This window comes from Octopus bimaculoides, unplaced genomic scaffold (genome assembly GCF_046866305.1).
Source record: "Octopus bimaculoides isolate indiv1 unplaced genomic scaffold, ASM4686630v1 contig76, whole genome shotgun sequence".
Classification (NCBI taxonomy): Eukaryota; Metazoa; Mollusca; class Cephalopoda; order Octopoda; family Octopodidae; genus Octopus; species Octopus bimaculoides.
The window spans coordinates 118,562-136,421 of NW_028315326.1; the positions used below are offsets into that span (position 1 = coordinate 118,562).

The following is a 17,860-nucleotide window of genomic DNA, read 5'->3' on the forward strand; positions in this document are numbered from 1 at the left end:
ATCTATAGAAATTGGAAGGGCATGACCCAATTGAAATAACAACGTGTGACGTTTGGAGTAAAGGGAAATGAAAGTGTCGCCTCTGGAGTTTGCAAATGACCACTATACCGATAGGTAACTGTGCAAACAAAATTTACAATCGATAAATGTCTTAGAACAACCAGTCTCTCATCTTGGAAGGCATTGAAATCAATGTTACCAACTGGGGACTATGTGTGTCGCAGTGATAATAAAAAGACTCAAAGGAGGTCTGCAACGAAATAATTTTACTCAACACTTTGCAAGTGAATCAGTGGAGGCAAAGATGCGTCTCATTTACTTGACAATTTATGCACCACATTGCAGAAATCACAATGTAAGTATGTTTGAAAGGGTAGTCTTACACTGTTGTACCGTTGAATTACAAATAATGCTCATCTGTTATGTTCGGGTTAAAATTTCATCAACATCAAAAATATATGAATTTTCATGGGAGTTATGGCCGTTATGCATAGAATATAATTTCCAAATTTCATAAAGATTCATTCAGTACTTTTGACGTAGTTTTGGATAAGAAAACAAATGACTAATGTGTGTGTTTGTGTGCATGTGTATGTGTGTGATGGGTGTATATATGTATAGATATCTGTATGCATGTATATATATATGTGTACATATTACATGTACATCTACACATATGTATACATATTCATGTATGCATATAGATCTATATCTATATATATGTAAGGGACGACCGTGCGAACTCATAAAAGGAGATATGGTGACGAATGGAAGAACAGAGGACTCCTTTTATTTAAACGTGTCACACGGTCGAACATACAAATATATATATCAATGGATGATATACATAATATGTTATACGTCGATAACATAGATGACCAGTAATGAAAGACCACAACCGTATTAGATGACAGACACAGCTGTAAGATGCATTACGGATCTATACATATTTATTGTAGTGTTAAAGATGTATGTCTGTGTGAGAGTGTGAATGCGACATATAAGAACATAATCAAAGACAGGCCGTCGTACAAAGAAAAGTATGTATGTGTATGTGTATTATTACAGCAGATAGAAAGAGAGTCAATAACACGTGGACAATTATACCAGTTCGTTAGTATACTATAGGAAAAGTTCTGTATGTGAAAGTGAGGGGGCTGAGTGTGGCAGAGCTTATCACTAGTTGTGTTTTGGCTTCGATGCCAGGGCCTTGATTCTTGTTATACAGATGTTCATCGCTGGCTGAGAATTTCTTGTCTGTTTATTTACCGTGGTGAAGCTGAGTCACCTAACAGAATCGAAGAGAGAGATGTGCCGCGGAGTTTGGTGTGGTGTACATAGTAAAGCGTGTTGACGCTGGTAGTGTAGAGGCTGTTTGGTATTAATCGTGTTGGTCATGATGATGATGCTGGATAGTAGTAGTAGACTCTTGTTGCTGATGTGGCGACGGCGGAGGTCATCGTGGCTGGACGAAGCTGCTGAAGTGGTCGCTGGCTGCTGCTGCTGTCGTGTGGTACACGGAACAGTTCTAAAAGAGAAACTGGACCGAGACAAATTATTGGGTATGAGTTGATCTATATATAGCGTTAAGAGGGCTCCAAATGCCTTTACAATTTTACTCCATCACGTGACCTTATTAGGGGCCGTGATTGGTCAGTTTGCGTTCTGGCGGGAACGGTTCGAAGAAGTTGCCGATTCGAATAATGATCAGTCACATGATGGACAAGGAATGGGTTCTCTACTACGCTCGCATTTATTTATATTTAAATGAGAAGATTGTATGTAATGGCGATAGTAGTTTTGTATCTAATGGCGGGAGGTAGTTTCACTACATATATATAAAGTGAAGTATATTTGCCATTTAAATGTGGCTGACCCCTAAGGGTGGATGTTACTGTTGCTTTTAGCCACAGGAGAACATCTCCTCCAGCTGGCTTATCGACACATATCTGTGTCCTGTCTATTTTTGCCAAGGGAAGTTTTCAACATTTAAATGGCAAATATACTTCACTTTATCGTGCAGTTACTGTTAACACCTCGTTCAGAGAATTAACATTGCTTGTTTTCACTTTTTCGATATCAGTGAATAACTTCACTGGAAAAAGATTTATATATTGCCAAGGGATTGTCATTCTCATCGAAGGTCGGCGATTATCGTACGCTGAAGAAGGGAAATAACCCTGAAACTCGGGTCCGTACGTATCGCAGATCAAGATGGGAGTGATAACTTCCCTTGGCAAAAATAGACAGGACACAGATATGTGTCGATAAGCCAGCTGGAGGAGATGTTCTCCTGGGGCTAAAAGCAACAGTAACATCCACCCTTAGGGGTCAACCACATTTAAATGGCAAATATACTTCACTTTATCGTGCAGTTACTGTTAACACCTCGTTCAGAGAATTAACATATATATATATATATATATATATATATATATATATATATATATATATATATATATATATATATATATATATATATATATATATATATACATATACGTGTACATATACATCTAGATGTATACATATACATCTCTCTCTCTGAAAGTATCTGTCATTACAGTATCGAAGATACGTGTACATATACATCTAGATGTATACATATACATCTCTCTCTCTCTCTTTCTCTCTCTCTCTTTCTCTCTCTCTCTTTCTCTCTCTCTCTCTTTCTCTCTCTCTCTCTTTCTCTCTCTCTCTTTCTCTCTTTCTCTCTCTCTCTCTTTCTCTCTCTCTCTTTCTCTCTTTCTCTCTCTCTGAAAGTATCTGTCATTACAGTATCGAAATGTGATTGTTTCAGTTAGTGGAATAATTTCATTTTTAAAGTGAAAGTATTTGACATGAGTGTATTTGTTTCAATTTTGACACGTAATACTTAAATAGTGGAGGAGATATTATGTTGCCGTGGGCTCGAACTCTGCAAGAAGTTAAAAAATTTTTTGACTAAAACACAACTGGAACCCTAAGTAAGGCATGTATAACATTTGAATGAAATTGGTTGCGTAGTTCTCGAGTTTTAGGGATTCACACACACACACACTCACACAGACAGACAGACACACATTCTCATTTTTATATATATAGATTATTGTTGTATTTTGACCTGAAGATTAGCTATATTTTTTAATAGAATTGATTTTCGATATTTTAATCGATTTAAATTTTCTTTCTATTTGAAAATTGGTTATGAAACACGTGTAATCGTTTTATTATCTTTATCTTATGATATTTACTTTGTATTATATTATACTTATTTATTGTACTTTTATTTATTAATTTTTTTATATGTGACAGTGGATTTTCATCGATGAGTTCATGAACCTTGGTTCTTTTCCCTAAAACAATATATATATATATATATATATATATATATATATATATATATGTGTGTGTGTGTGTGTGTGTGTGTGTGTGTGTGTGTGTGTGTGTGTTGTGTTGTGTGTGTGTGCGTGAATAAAAACAAAAATAAAAACAAAAAAATATTAAAAAAAGGGTTTTGTATGATCGTGTATAGAGGAATATATTATTTAAAAGAGTTCCAACTCTGTCTGTTTTTTTATGTTTTATTTATATTCTTATGAAATTAATGTGGGATACAGAATATGGAATAGATAATATAAATAGTAAAATGAAATGAAGTATTGAATGTCTTATTGAATATATGAAATACTGAGTATTAAATATGGAATATTAAATACTAGCAGTATAGCCCGGCGCTGCTCGGGATTAAGCTAGGATTATTAAGTGATCAAGTACTTTATTTCAAACCAAAATAAATAACATGGACATCAGATTTGAGCGAAATCCGTTGAAATTGGTTTGGCTGAAAATGGTTTGCTGGCAATTTAATTGGGAAATCCTATAAGGAATCAGTTTATTGGTTATTTCCACTCATTGACTGTTTTTTGTTAAAGTTGCATTAGAGATCTGCATAGGAGAAGGTTGATCTGAAGGTTTGCATTGGGGATGTGAATTGGAGTAACTTAGGAAAACTTCCCAACAGCCTTAACCAAAAATAAGGGGCCTGTCCCTTCTAGGTTAACTCTAACCCTAACCCTAAACCCTAACCCTAACCCTGACCCTAAAACCGTAACCCTAACACCAACCCTAATCGTAATCCTAACACTAACCTTAACCCTAACCCTAATCCTAACCGTAAAACTCTAACCCTAACCCTAAAACCCTAACCGTAACACCCTAGTGGAAATCGTGCGGTTGTTAATCTGAAACATTACAAAACGCTTTTTGTGGTCCGAAAAACGACTGACAAATTATTACATACGTTTTTGTTTCATAGTTGTGAAATATAAATAAAACTCTTTCGCTCCCAAAGTAGTATATTTGCGTGTGTGTGTGAGAGTGAGAGGGGGGGAAAGATGAACGATTTAAAACAAATAAATGATTTCAAATAAATATATTTGAATTGTTGTGTGAGAAAGTATATATAATCTCATTATAGAATATAGTGTCTTTCAAAAACATCGTATATTTTAAACTATATCTCATGTTTAAGAAAAAAAAAATGCCTTTTACATTTTAACTTACTCTGTCTTAACTACATTTTCATTCCTAATACGCTTTCTGCCTCCCTTTCCACTTTTTCGTTCTTTTTTTTTTTTTTTTTTTTGTTCTTTTCAGACGCTGGCAAAGTAAACTCTGTCTTGCTTAGAAAAAGTTGCTTGCCTTACCCACTTTTTTCATTTTTTTATTTTTTGGACGCTAGCAAACACTGTATCGTCCCCCCCCCCCCTGTCACAGTGTTGTATTGCTCTTGAATACTGCCCTGATGTCATATGGGCCGCATATCTTTTGTATCTTTTCGGAGAGGCCTTTCACGTAGGGTAGACAGACTGTAGACAGTTTATTGGTTTCATCCTCTCTTTTCTTCATAATTGGAGTAGATAGTATGTTCTTGGGGTAGTTGTTTCTTAATAGATTCTTACTGAGCTTGATCATTTCTTCGTGGTGGGTATCACGATCACTACTTATAAACATTGCTCGATGTTTTAGGCACTGAGCAATTCCTCTCTTTACACTGTATGGATGGTGGGAATTGAAGTTAAGGTATCGTCCAGTGAAGGTTGGCTTGCGTTATACGGATGTCCTGAATCCATACTCGGTGCGTGTTATTAATACGTCCAGGAATGCCAGCTAATTGTTCTGTTCCTTTTCCATGGTGAACTGTATGGATGGATTTATTGAGTTCACATGATCTAGCAGCATTTGGACATCTTGCTGGTGGGGCCAGAGAATAAAGGTGTCATCAACGTATCGCAGCCATAGGGTTGGTTTTAGTGGTGTTGATCCTAAAGCCAAATTCTCGAAGTATTCCATGTATATATTGGCTATTATCGGTGATAATGGCGAACCCATAGCTAAACCCTCTTCTTGTCGATATATATCAGTGTCCATACTGAAGTAGGTAGTTTCCACACAGAAAGTCAACATTTCCATCAAGTTTGTTATTGGTATACTAGTGCGTTCTTTTAGATGGGTGTCTGTCACTAGTTTTTCTTGAATCACCGATAGTGCTTCACCAGTTGAGACTTTGGTGAATAGACTTATCACATCTAGACTCACCATCTGGTTGGATTCAATGGGGGTATCCTTGATCAATTCTGTGAAGTGGATGGAATTCTTCACGTATGATGTTGACTTTCCTGCTAATGGACTGATTATATCCACCAAGAAGCGGCTCAGTGGATGACATGCTGAACCTCTACAGCTCACTATAGGTCTTAGTGGAATACCTTCCTTGTGAATCTTAGGGAGACCGTACATGTGTGGTAGTTTACTGTAGTGTTGAGTCAGCTGTCTGTACTTCATTGGTGTGAAGTGATCCTTGTTCTGTGACAACTTCCTCTCTGTTTTCAGAGTTGGGTCTTTCTTTACTCTACTGTAGCTACCATCACTTATAAGACTTGCCAATTTTTCGGAGTAGTCAGACTTGTTCATCACCACTGTAGCATTTCCCTTGTCCGCTGGGAGTATTATGATGGAATTGTCTCTTTGTAGCCGTTTGATAGTGAACTTTTCTTCCTTAGTGATGTTTGGTTTGGGAAGTTTCGCTTTTTCCAGTACCTGTCTCACCTTCCACCTTAGTTCATCTCCCTGAGCTTTTGGTATCTTTATGGTTATCTCTTCAATAGGGGCTATTATGTCCAAGTATGGAATGCGCTTGATGGTTGTCGCAAAGTTGAGGCCTTTCTTTAGTACGGCTTCTTCGGAGTCTTCCAGACGTCGGCTACTTACATTAATCACTGCTTTCACAGGTGGGTGATGGACTTCAGTCTTCATTCTCTGACCTTTAAGTTTCATAAACTTCTTAATCTGGCTTGTCTTCACCATTTCAAATTCTTTCATGTACGATTTTCCTAGATCTTGTTGAATTCTCTTTCTGTCGTCATCTCTAGTTATAGATCCTCTCACGGACGAGGGCATGTCCTGCCCTTTCCGCTACTCTTCTAGCTTTATATGAATCCACTGGTGTCATTATATTTAAGCCAGGTGGTATTAGCTTTGAGTCTCTACATCTACACAGGAAAGCTAGATGGTTTGAAAGACGACCTAGTTTTTAATGGAGTTTCTCTATATATCTCCAATGAAGTCTAATGTAGGCTCCGTACCAATTAGATAATAGAGTTCTATATTGAAGAGATGAGGAATTATTTACATTATTTACATTTGACGGATATTTATCCTCATCTTGTTTGTTGTTAACACAACGTTTCGGCTGATATACCCTCCAGCCTTCGTCAGGTGTCTCGGGGAAATTTTGAACCTGGGTTCTCATTCCTAACGATGTTACTATTATTATATTATATTATTATTATTATTAATATTATTAATCAAGTCGCTGCCGTGAATCGAACTCGGAATCTTGGGGTTAGTAGCCCGCGCTCTTAACCACTACGCCATATGCCCGTGGGCAATTATGGAGTGAATTTTAGGGATTTTCGAGCGAGATCGTTGCCAGTGCTCCTGGACTGGCTTATGAGCGGGCGACACATGAAATCTTTCCAGCGGAATCGTTGCCAGTGCCTCTGGACTGGCTAAAGTGCGGGTGACACATGAAATCTTTCGAGCGAGATCATTGCCAGTGCTCCTGGGCTGGCTCTTGTGCGGATAACACATGAGGTTTTTCGTGCGAGATCGTTGCCAGTGCCCCTGGACTGGCTCATGTGCGGGCGACAACACATGAAATCTTTCGAGCGGGATCGTTGCCAGTGCCCCTGGTCTGGCTCATGTGCGGGCGACACATGAAATCTTTCGAGCAGGATCGTGGCCAGTGCCCCTGGACTGGCTCATGTGCGGGCGACACATGAAATCTTTCGAGCGAGGTCGTTGTCAGTGCCCCTAGACTGGCTCTTGTGCGGGTGAGACATGAAATGTTTCCATCGAGATCGTTGCCGGTGCCACTGAACTGGCTCTTGTGCGGGGCCGTCCTAGGATTTTCGAGCGGGATCGTTGCCAGTGCTCCTGGACTGGCTCATGTGCGGGTGACACATGAAATCTTTCAAGCGGGATCGTTGCCAGTGCCCCTGGACTGGCTCATGTGCGGGCGACACATGAAATCTTTCGAGCGAGGTCATAGCCGGTGCCCCTTGGCTGGTTCTTGTGTGGGGCCGTCGTAGGATTTTCGAGCGAGATCGTTGCCAGTGCCCCGGGACTGGCTCATGTGCGGGTGACACATGGAATGTTTCGAGCGAATTCGTTGCCGGTGCCCCTGAACTGGCTCTTTTGGGGGGGCCGTCGTAGGATTTCCGAGCGAGATCGTTGCCAGTGCCACTGAACTGGCTCATTTGCGGGCGACACATGAAATGTTTCGAGCGAGATCGTTTTCGGTGCCCCAGAACTGGCTCTTGTGGGGGGCCGTCGTAAGATTTTCGAGCGAGGTCGTTGCTAGTGCCCAGAACTGGTCCATGTGCGAGCGGCACATGAAATCTTTCTAGCGAGATCGTTGCCAGTGCCCTTGAACTGGGTCTTGTGTGGGGCCGTCGTAGGATTTTCAATCGAGATCGTTGCCAGTGCCCCTGGACTGGCTCATGTGCGGGTGACACATGAAATCTTTCGAGCGGGATCGTTGCCAGTGCACCTGGACTGGCTCATGTGCGGGTGGCACATGAAATCTTTCGAGCGGGATCGTTTCCAGTGCCCCTGGATTGGCACATATGTGGGTGACACATGAGGTTTTTCCAGCGAGATCGTTGCCGGTGACTCTGGACTGCCTTGTGTGCAGGCGACACATGAAATCTTTCGAGCGGGATCATTGCCAGTGCCCCTGGACTGGCTCATTTGCGGGCGACCCATGAAATCTTCCGAGCGGGATCGTTGCCAGTGCCCTGGACTAGCTCATGTGCGGGCGACACGTGAAATCTTTCGAGCGGGATCGTTGGTAGTGCCCCTGGACTGGCTCATGTGCAGGCGACACATGAAATCCTTCGAGCGTGATCGTTGCCAGTGCCCCTGGACTGGCACTTGTGCGAGTGACATATGAAATCTTTCCAGCGAGATCGTTGCCGGTGCCACTGAAATGGCTCATGTGCGGGCGACACATGAAATCTTTCGAGCGGGATCGTTGCTAGTGCCCTGGACTGGCTCATGTGCAGGTGACACATGAAATGTTTCGAGCAAGAGCGTTGTCGGTGCCCCTGAACTGGGACATGTGCGTGTGACACATGAAATCTTTCGTGCGGGATCGTTGCCAGTGACCCTGAACTGGCTCATGTGCGGGCGACACATGAAATCTTTCGAGCGAGATCGTTGCCAGTGCCCTTGAACTGGCTCTTGTGTGGGGCCATCTTAGGATTTTCAAGCGAGATCGTTGCCAGTGCCCCTGGAGTGGCTTCTGTGCGGGTGACACATGAAATGTTTCGAGCGAGATCGTTGCCGGTTCCCCTGAACTGGCTCTTGTGCGGGGCCGTCGTGGGATTTTCGAGCGAGATCGTTGCCGGTGCCCCTGGAATGGCTCATTTGCGGCCGACAGATGAAATCTTTCGAGCTGGATCATTGCCAGTGCCCCTGGACTGGCTCATGTGCGGGTGACACATGGAATGTTCCGAGCGAGATCGTTGCCAGTGCCCCTGAACTGGCTCTTGTACGGGGCTGTCGTAGGATTTCTGAGCGAGATCGTTGCCAGTGCTCCTGGAATGGCTCATTTGCGGGCGACACATGAAATCTTTCGAGCGGGATCGTTGCCAGTGCCCCTGGACTAGCTCATGTGCCGGCGACACATGAAATCTTTCGAGCGAGATCGTTGCCAATGCCCCTGGACTGGCTCATGTGCGAGCGACACACGAAATCTTTCGAGCGGGATCGTTGCTAGTGCCCTGGACTGGCTCATGTGCAGGTGACACATGAAATGTTTCGAGCAAGAGCGTTGTCGGTGCCCCTGAACTGGGACATGTGCGTGTGACACATGAAATCTTTCGTGCGGGATCGTTGCCAGTGACCCTGAACTGGCTCATGTGCGGGCGACACATGAAATCTTTCGAGCGAGATCGTTGCCAGTGCCCTTGAACTGGCTCTTGTGTGGGGCCATCTTAGGATTTTCAAGCGAGATCGTTGCCAGTGCCCCTGGAGTGGCTTCTGTGCGGGTGACACATGAAATGTTTCGAGCGAGATCGTTGCCGGTTCCCCTGAACTGGCTCTTGTGCGGGGCCGTCGTGGGATTTTCGAGCGAGATCGTTGCCGGTGCCCCTGGAATGGCTCATTTGCGGCCGACAGATGAAATCTTTCGAGCTGGATCATTGCCAGTGCCCCTGGACTGGCTCATGTGCGGGTGACACATGGAATGTTCCGAGCGAGATCGTTGCCAGTGCCCCTGAACTGGCTCTTGTACGGGGCTGTCGTAGGATTTCTGAGCGAGATCGTTGCCAGTGCTCCTGGAATGGCTCATTTGCGGGCGACACATGAAATCTTTCGAGCGGGATCGTTGCCAGTGCCCCTGGACTAGCTCATGTGCCGGCGACACATGAAATCTTTCGAGCGAGATCGTTGCCAATGCCCCTGGACTGGCTCATGTGCGAGCGACACACGAAATCTTTCTAGCGGGATCATTGCCAGTGCCTATGGACTGGCTCTTGTGCGGGTGACTCATGAAATGTTTCGAGTGAGATCGTTACCAGTGCTCCTGGAATGGCTTATTTGCGGGCGACACATGAAATCTTTCGAGTTGGATCGTTGCCAGTGCCCATGGACTAGCTCATGTGCGGGCAACACATGAAATCTTTTGAGCGAGATCGTTGCCGGTGCCCCTGGACTGGCTCATGTGCGGGTGACACATGAAATGTATAGAGCGAGAGCGATTTCGTGGCCCTGAACTGACTCTTGTGGTGGGCCGTCGTACGATTTTCAAGCGAGATCGTTACCAGTGCCCAGAACTGGCTCATGTGCGGGCGACACATGAAATGTTTGCAGCGAGATCGTTGCCAGTGCCACTGGACTGGCTCATGTACGGACGACACATGAAATCTTTTGAGCGAGATCGTTGCCAGTGCCACTGGACTGGCTCACGTGCGGGCGACACATGAAATCTTTCGAGCGAGATCGTTGCCAGTGCCACTGGACTGGCTCATGTGCGGGCGACACATGAAATCTTTCTAGCGGGATCATTGCCAGTGTCCCTGGACTGGCTCTTGTGCGGGTGACTCATGAAATGTTTCGAGAGAGATCGTTGTCAGTGTCCCTGAACTGGCTCTTGTGTGGGGCCGTCGTAGGATTTTCAAGCGAGACCGTTCCCAGTGCCTCTGGACTGGCTCATGTGCGGGCAACACATGAAATCTTGCGAGCAAGATCGTTGCCGGTGCCCCTGGACTGGCTCTTGTGTGGGCGACACATGAAATCTTGCGAACGGGATCATTACCAGTGCCCCTGGACTGGCTCTTGTGCAGGCGACACATGCAATCTTGCGAACGGGATCATTGCCAGTGCCCTTGAACTGGTTCTTGTGTGGGGCCATCGTAGGATTTTCGAGCGAGGTCGTTGCCGGTGCCTCTGGACTGGCTCTTGTGCGGGTGGCACATAAAAAACACCATTTTGAGCGTGGCCGTTGCCAGTACCGCCTGACTGGCCTTCGTGCGGGTGACGCGTAAAAGCACCCACTACACTCTCTGAGTGGTTGGCGTTAGGAAGGGCATCCAGCTGTAGAAACTCTGCCAAATCAGATTGGAGCCTGGTGTAGCCATCTGGTTTCACCAGTCCTCAGTCAAATCGTCCAACCCATGCTAGCATGGAAAGCGGACGTTAAACGACGACGACGACAACAGAAGGCTCACAATGAGAGATATGAGCCAAGTGCCAGAAGGTGAGAACGACAAACACAACCGTTATGTATATATAAAGAGTGTAAATTTATTAACATAGTGAAACTGTTTGTGTCTGTGTGTGTTCATGCGGCATATATAAATAACACAGTAGATAAGTCAAGCATTCGTGTACAAGAGAATGTATACAACAATGTGGAATAATGGACAGTCGTATAAGCAATAGTGTGTGTACAATATGTGAGTGTACAAGTGTGTGTGTGAATGAGAGGAACGCAGAACATAGAAAGAGTGTCTTTAACATAGACTGTAAAAAGTCTTAAAACACTGAGATAGAGAAAAACCAGTTCGTATAAGAGTTACACAAGATATAGAATGTTCATACGCAGGAAGTTGTGGCCAAGGAGCAGAGCTGTGGTATCACAATATGTGTGTTGAGTATCGATGTTGTGACCGGTTACTTGATACGGAATATTCTCGCAGGTTAGTTCTGACTGTTTCTCGTGGTGGAAGTAATCCACTCATACAGTGTTGAGATAAAACCGTGTTTGTTGATATTGGTGTGTCCCTGGTGGTGGGGTTGCTGGCACACGACATTGTGGTAGTCAGTACATTGGTGGTGAAGACGTCAACGCTGGAACTGGCTGTACCTGTATGTGTGGTCAGCGACCAGACCTGTGAGAGATCTGGAATTGAAGACTACTGGCGTCGTTGGATTGGGCTTATTTATAGTTGAAATAGGGCTCACCGGAAACCCAGAGAAACTCTCTCTCACATGACCTTATCTGAAGGCCATGATTGGATGGAATGCACCCCGGCGCGAAGCAGAAGTGGAGACAATTGCCGCGCAAATAAGAACCAATCAGGATGGTGGACAGAAGGGTCCAAGGCAGCCGGAGGCTAGATGTTAGCCGCTTTGTTATCATTTATGATTGAATGCCCGAGAGAGAGGTTTCACTACATACTGTATGCTAAAGTAAGTCATGAAAGGGTTAGCAGTGTCAACACACTTCACATTTCTATGTTTCTGAGGGCAATGAAATAAAATACTAGATAAGGAGTGGGTCAATATAGTTGACAAATTATGTCCTCCTATGAAATTTTTGGCTTTGTACCTTTGTTAGAAATTCTTGTTAGTACTATTATATAGTGCGAGCAAGAGAAAAAAATGATGTCCAGAGAACATCTGCAGGTTTTCCTAAACTGTTAACATGAATGTAGATGATGTCTTTTTTCAAGTTCTGTAAATTAATGTCTGATGAGAAGGTGATTCCGTGTAAAGGTTGCCATTCTGGAGAGAAATGATTGGATAAAATATTTAGTATAAGGTTTGAGCTGTGAGACATGTTAAAGATGATGATGGGGGCTCAGTTTGACAAAGTATACAGCTTATTAATTCACAAGAATAGTAGCAGGTGTTAGGGTTTTTTTTCTCTGTTTTATTTGAACAATTTAACTGGATACAGGGGGCTGTATCTTTGGCTTTTGCATTCCTTCTGAGACAAACGGCAAGAGCTGTGCCTTCAAAATTGGTAAGATTGACGTAGTTGATCTTGAATAATATGTGGATGGCTGCAGAAGAAAAAAAACATGGTCAAGGGAATTTCGTAAGGCTGACAATCTAGTAAGAAAGAAATTAATGCTTGGTTTGCATGTGAATTTCAACCTACGTGAGCTTTGAACCTTTCGTTGCCAGATGCTATAACATGTTTTGTATCAAATATAGTAATACCACCACTATTGGGATAATGGCCTAAAATATGTGGTACCAGTGCGATAAAATAAGATAATGCAGCAACAATAAGAACGTAACTATCTCTCAAGAACCAACAATAAACGTTCCAAATGAGCAAACCAACCCACACTCTCCAACTTCACTATGAAATAACACAAACTATATACACTCTTTCGGTTCAGTCCATTCTTCATAAGAGGCTACCTTGACTCTCATCACAACACTGAGAGTGTAAGAGTTGACTTGTGGTTACTAACTTTATCCTTAAGCTTCTCTTACTGCTAGAAACCACTTATGCCTGGTACTGGCATTTATGTGAACAATGTAGACAACAGACAAGTATCAAATACTATAATACATAAATTGTTTATTTATTAAAGTTATCTTTAAATGTAGAAGAAGTATCATAATTACCAAATGATAATCGATTAGCATATCCAGGGCCACAATACTGTAGACAAGGCCATTTTGAGCAAAGAAACATGCCTGGAAGAGTGTGGGGTAGCAGGAGAATGTATCAAATAGCCAAAAGGGAAGCTAAGGGACAGGTATATATAGCCAAGGGAGTAGCAGAAAAGAAGTTTGTCAATGTCCAGTGACACGAGGACCAAAGACTTGAGGTGTTTCGTGTTGCAAGACAGTGTGTGAGAGAGAATTGTGATGTCAGGAGAGAAACATGTCCACATGGATGATGGTGCCCTTGCAAAGAAAGAGGCTTGGAGAAGCCATAATGAATGACTGCTAAATGTGGAGAATGAATGGGAGAAAGAGAGTCTGCCAAAGGAATTCGCCCTTTAATTTACTGTTGCAATCAAAGCCTCACTTCTTTGCTTTAGCTCAAAACCATATCCTTGTGTTACCAAGGATTGAAGTCATCCCCCTGTGATATTTTAGCATGTTATGCAATACCATAACAATCTTACAGTAATTGTGTGATGACTGAGTTAATATACTAATAGCATTGTCTAATAACAATGAATAGGACAAGTGTCTCATTCCACCCACTAAATTTTCAGTTTGTGCAAAATAGCAGTTAAAACCAACTTTTCATAGCTGAAAAATATTTCATCTGTGCAAAAGATCAAAGCTGTCTGCTTGACTGTCAGAGGTCATCTTCTAGCTGGAAGTGAGGAAAGTGAATCAATTGCCAAACAGTGTTTATAGATGAAAAGGTGTTACCTTAAAAAGCATTCAAATTGTGACCATCCTATATTTTTGTCAGGTAGTATCATGTATTGAGGACTACATTATCTTCTATGTCTTCTCCTTCTTTTTAAGATGCACAGTATAATTTGATGGCCAAATTCAGTTGCTATTTCTAGAGGCCAAACAATCACATAGAGAGAGGCACTCTCATTTAGCAAAGTGTTTCGAGATTATATGCACTCAGTCACACAACTTGCTCCAGTATGACCATCAACTCGCCCTCCCTCTACATTCAGTAATAATGGAAGAAGACATACACATACATTATTTGCTACCTGCTGATATAGAAGCCCACCCATTTATATACAGATATCGGATGTCTCCCATTAACACTTCTAAAGGCTTAATGCCATCTCCACCCCTACTTAGGGTTTATCTCCTATGTAAGGTAGTGATCATGTAGCACATAAAAATGATGGTCTAGTGTATGCAGGTTGAAGGTTATTGTTTGTTTATGAATTCTGCCAAATGCGAGCTTTCTTTTCAGGTGCATGATGCTGCTGTCCCCCATCCCAGGGTCTCACAGACCCACACCTCCCATACCCGCAGGATTGGCAAACTCAATGTGGGCACACTGAAAGGTAGGTCTGCTGAGATTGTTGAGATGCTTGAATGGAGCTGCATCCAAGAATTAAAGTGGATAGGAGGAGGTTCCTCACAGACTAAGAACATATGAATAAGATTTTCTGGGCAGGGAACCCTAACGGAGTTGGGGGCATGGGTATACTTCTTGCAGAGAAATTAGTTGATAAGGTAATCGAGGTAGTCACATTAGATTAGTGCTGCATCATGTGTTAGCAACCATTATCTTGGCCTATGCTTTTATGACACCCTCTTGCAGACTACCTTATCGACGAATGACAGGGACCCTCTCTCTGTGGTTGGTGACTGTTGGATAACATGCAGGGGGCTTCCATGGCGTACATAGAGGCTACGGTTTTGGTTCCCACAATGAGGAGGGAACCAGGCTGCTGGAGTTCTGCAATGCAAATGATCTTACAGTTTGCAATACCAACTTCAGGAAACCTATCAGTTACCTACCAATCTGGTAGACACACTAATCAAATTGACTACATCCTCGCCAGAAAAAGGGAAAGATGGCTACTTGTAAATGCAAAAATCTTCCCAGATGAAGAATGCACCCCATGACAAAGATTAGCGAATTTAGGATCAGGGCTAAATAGATGCCCAGCAAGGAGGAGAAGGGTCTGGAAGCTTAAGGATCCCACAAAAAGAGATTCAGAGACATATTACTCAAAGCTGTAGGAGACAACTGGATGTTTCTACGGGACAACCTGTTGAAGGCCACTGACCCGATCTGTGGATGGTACAAAGTCTCCTCTCAACCCAAGGTAACGTGGTGGTAGAACAATGTGCTGTTGACAGGGCCATTAAGGAAAAGAAACAGGCTTGGAAGGACTGGAAGAACAGTGGCAGCAGTGAGGTGTATCAGATTGCCAATGACCATTCCAGTGCAATCATCTCTCTTGCACACCTTTTCGCTCAAGGTGCTCACACTCTGTCGTCTATGCACACTGACATTACACATCCAGCGGATCATACAAGCTTCATTCGTTTCAAGCCTACGTGTGTCCTCAGCAGTCATGACCCATGTTTCACTGCTGTGTAGCATGGCAGTTCACACACATGCATCATACAGTCTACCTTTCATCCTGAGAAAGAGGTTCTTAGTTGCCAGCAGAGGTAGGGCCTCCCTGAACTTTGCCCAGGCTATTCTTATTCTCAGAAAAAGAATAGCTGCTATACTCTCAGAGCAACCACCCTCACTACTGACTTGGTCACCTAGGTAACAGAAGCTATCAACTACTTCTAATTTTTCCCCCTGGAGTGTGATGGAATCTATTTTCTGTACATCTTCAGTGTTTACTGCCCCTGTGCATCTGCCACATACAAAAACTATTTTCCTGGTTAACTTTCCTTTGATATTGCTGCACCTTTTATGTGTCCATAGTTTACACTAGGTACATCATATGGAGTTTCTATCCATGCCTTTTCTACAGATTGAGCAGGGCCATCTGCCTGAAGGGGTTTGTACTTTGTCTGCCCTCCTACTCACTAAGATTTGGTTTAGGTTATCTCTAAGGCCCTTCGATTCCAGACCTTACTTCCATACCCTAAACTTCGTCTCTAGTTCTGGAAGTGACTTAGCTATTAGAGCAAGGTCATCAGCATAGAGGAGCTCCCAGAACCAGCCTGTCTTGAATTCCTCTGTTACTACCTGGAGGACTATGATGAATAAGAGGGGGCTGAGGACTGATCCTTGGTGAACCCCTACCTCTACCCAGAATTCTTCACTATACTCGTTGCCAACCCTCACTTTACGGAGAGAATCCCTGTACAGAGCTTGCACAGCTCTTACCAATCACTTGTCTATCCCTAGTTTCCACATTGACCACCAGATAAGAGATCATTGGCCACCAGATAAGGGATTGTGGACTTTCTCCAAGTCCACAAAAGCCAAGTACAGAGGTATATCTTTGGCTAAGTATTTCTCCTGCAGTTGCCTTACCAGAAATATAGCATCAGTAGTTCTTCTGCTGAGCACAAAACCAAACTGCATCACATCTAGGCTAACTCTCTCCCTAATTTGTTGGGCTATGACCCTCTCTATAACTTTCACCACCTGATCCAATAATTTGATACCCACCCCTGTAGCTATTTTTATCTAAGGTATCACCTTTACCTTTGTTGCAGTTGACTATGGTTCTGCTACACCAGTCATTGGGTATGACTCCTTCCTGAATCACCTGGTTTACAATATGAGTGACTAAACCATAACCCACTGCACCAGATATTTTAAGCATCTCAGTGGTGATTCCTGATGGGCCAAGTGTTTTCTCTGTCTTCATATCCTTAATTGCATTATCTACCAACATACTGTCCATTCAGATAGCTGGTCTCTCAGTTGAGTCAACATTTGGCAAACTCTCCTCCTCCCATTCATTCTCTATTTTCAGCAGTCTTCCATAATGGCATTTCCAAGCCTCTTTCTTTGCAGAATCATTAAATGCTAGTGCACCATCATCCAAGCAGACACTTTTCTCTCCTATGACATCACAATTTTCTCTCACACACTGTCTTGCAATCTGAAACACTTTAAGTCATTGGTCCTCACGTTACTGAACATAGGCAAACGTCTTCTTTTCTGCTTTTCCCCTTGCTGGATATACCTGTCTCCTAGCTTCGTTTCTGGCTATCTGATGCAGTTCCCTCCAACCTACACTCTTCCAGGCCTTCCAAGCCTGTTTTCTTTGCCCTAATGACCTTGTCTACAGCATTGTTCCACCACCATGTCACCCTAGGTCTGGATGGGACTTTGCACCAGCTACAGATTTGGTCTGCGGCACTCAGGAAGCTGTCCCACTGGAATTCCCAGTTGCCCTCTATATCGCAAGTCTGGAGTTTCATGCAGAAACTATACCAAGATTCAATAGCAATTGTTCAAAAGTTATGAAAACCAAATTTCTTCATCACCTTCACCTGAAAAGGAAAATTACAGACAGACAAGCACCAGCTGACTGAGTATTTGATATGGAAGTTAAGGATCTCTAACATGATATATGGGAGAACATTTTGAGAGAGGTTGTAGGGTACGTGTAGGGTTTAGAGTTTCAAAAGCATGGATTTCCGCATT

At 43.2% G+C, this 17,860-nt stretch overlaps 1 long non-coding RNA gene across 6 annotated transcripts in view; it reads left to right on the forward strand.

Annotated features, from left to right (window-relative positions):
- LOC149129289 (uncharacterized) overlaps window positions 1–17,860 on the forward strand; it is a 100,281-nt gene that overhangs the window by 46,059 nt on the left and 36,362 nt on the right. The window lies entirely within an intron of this gene.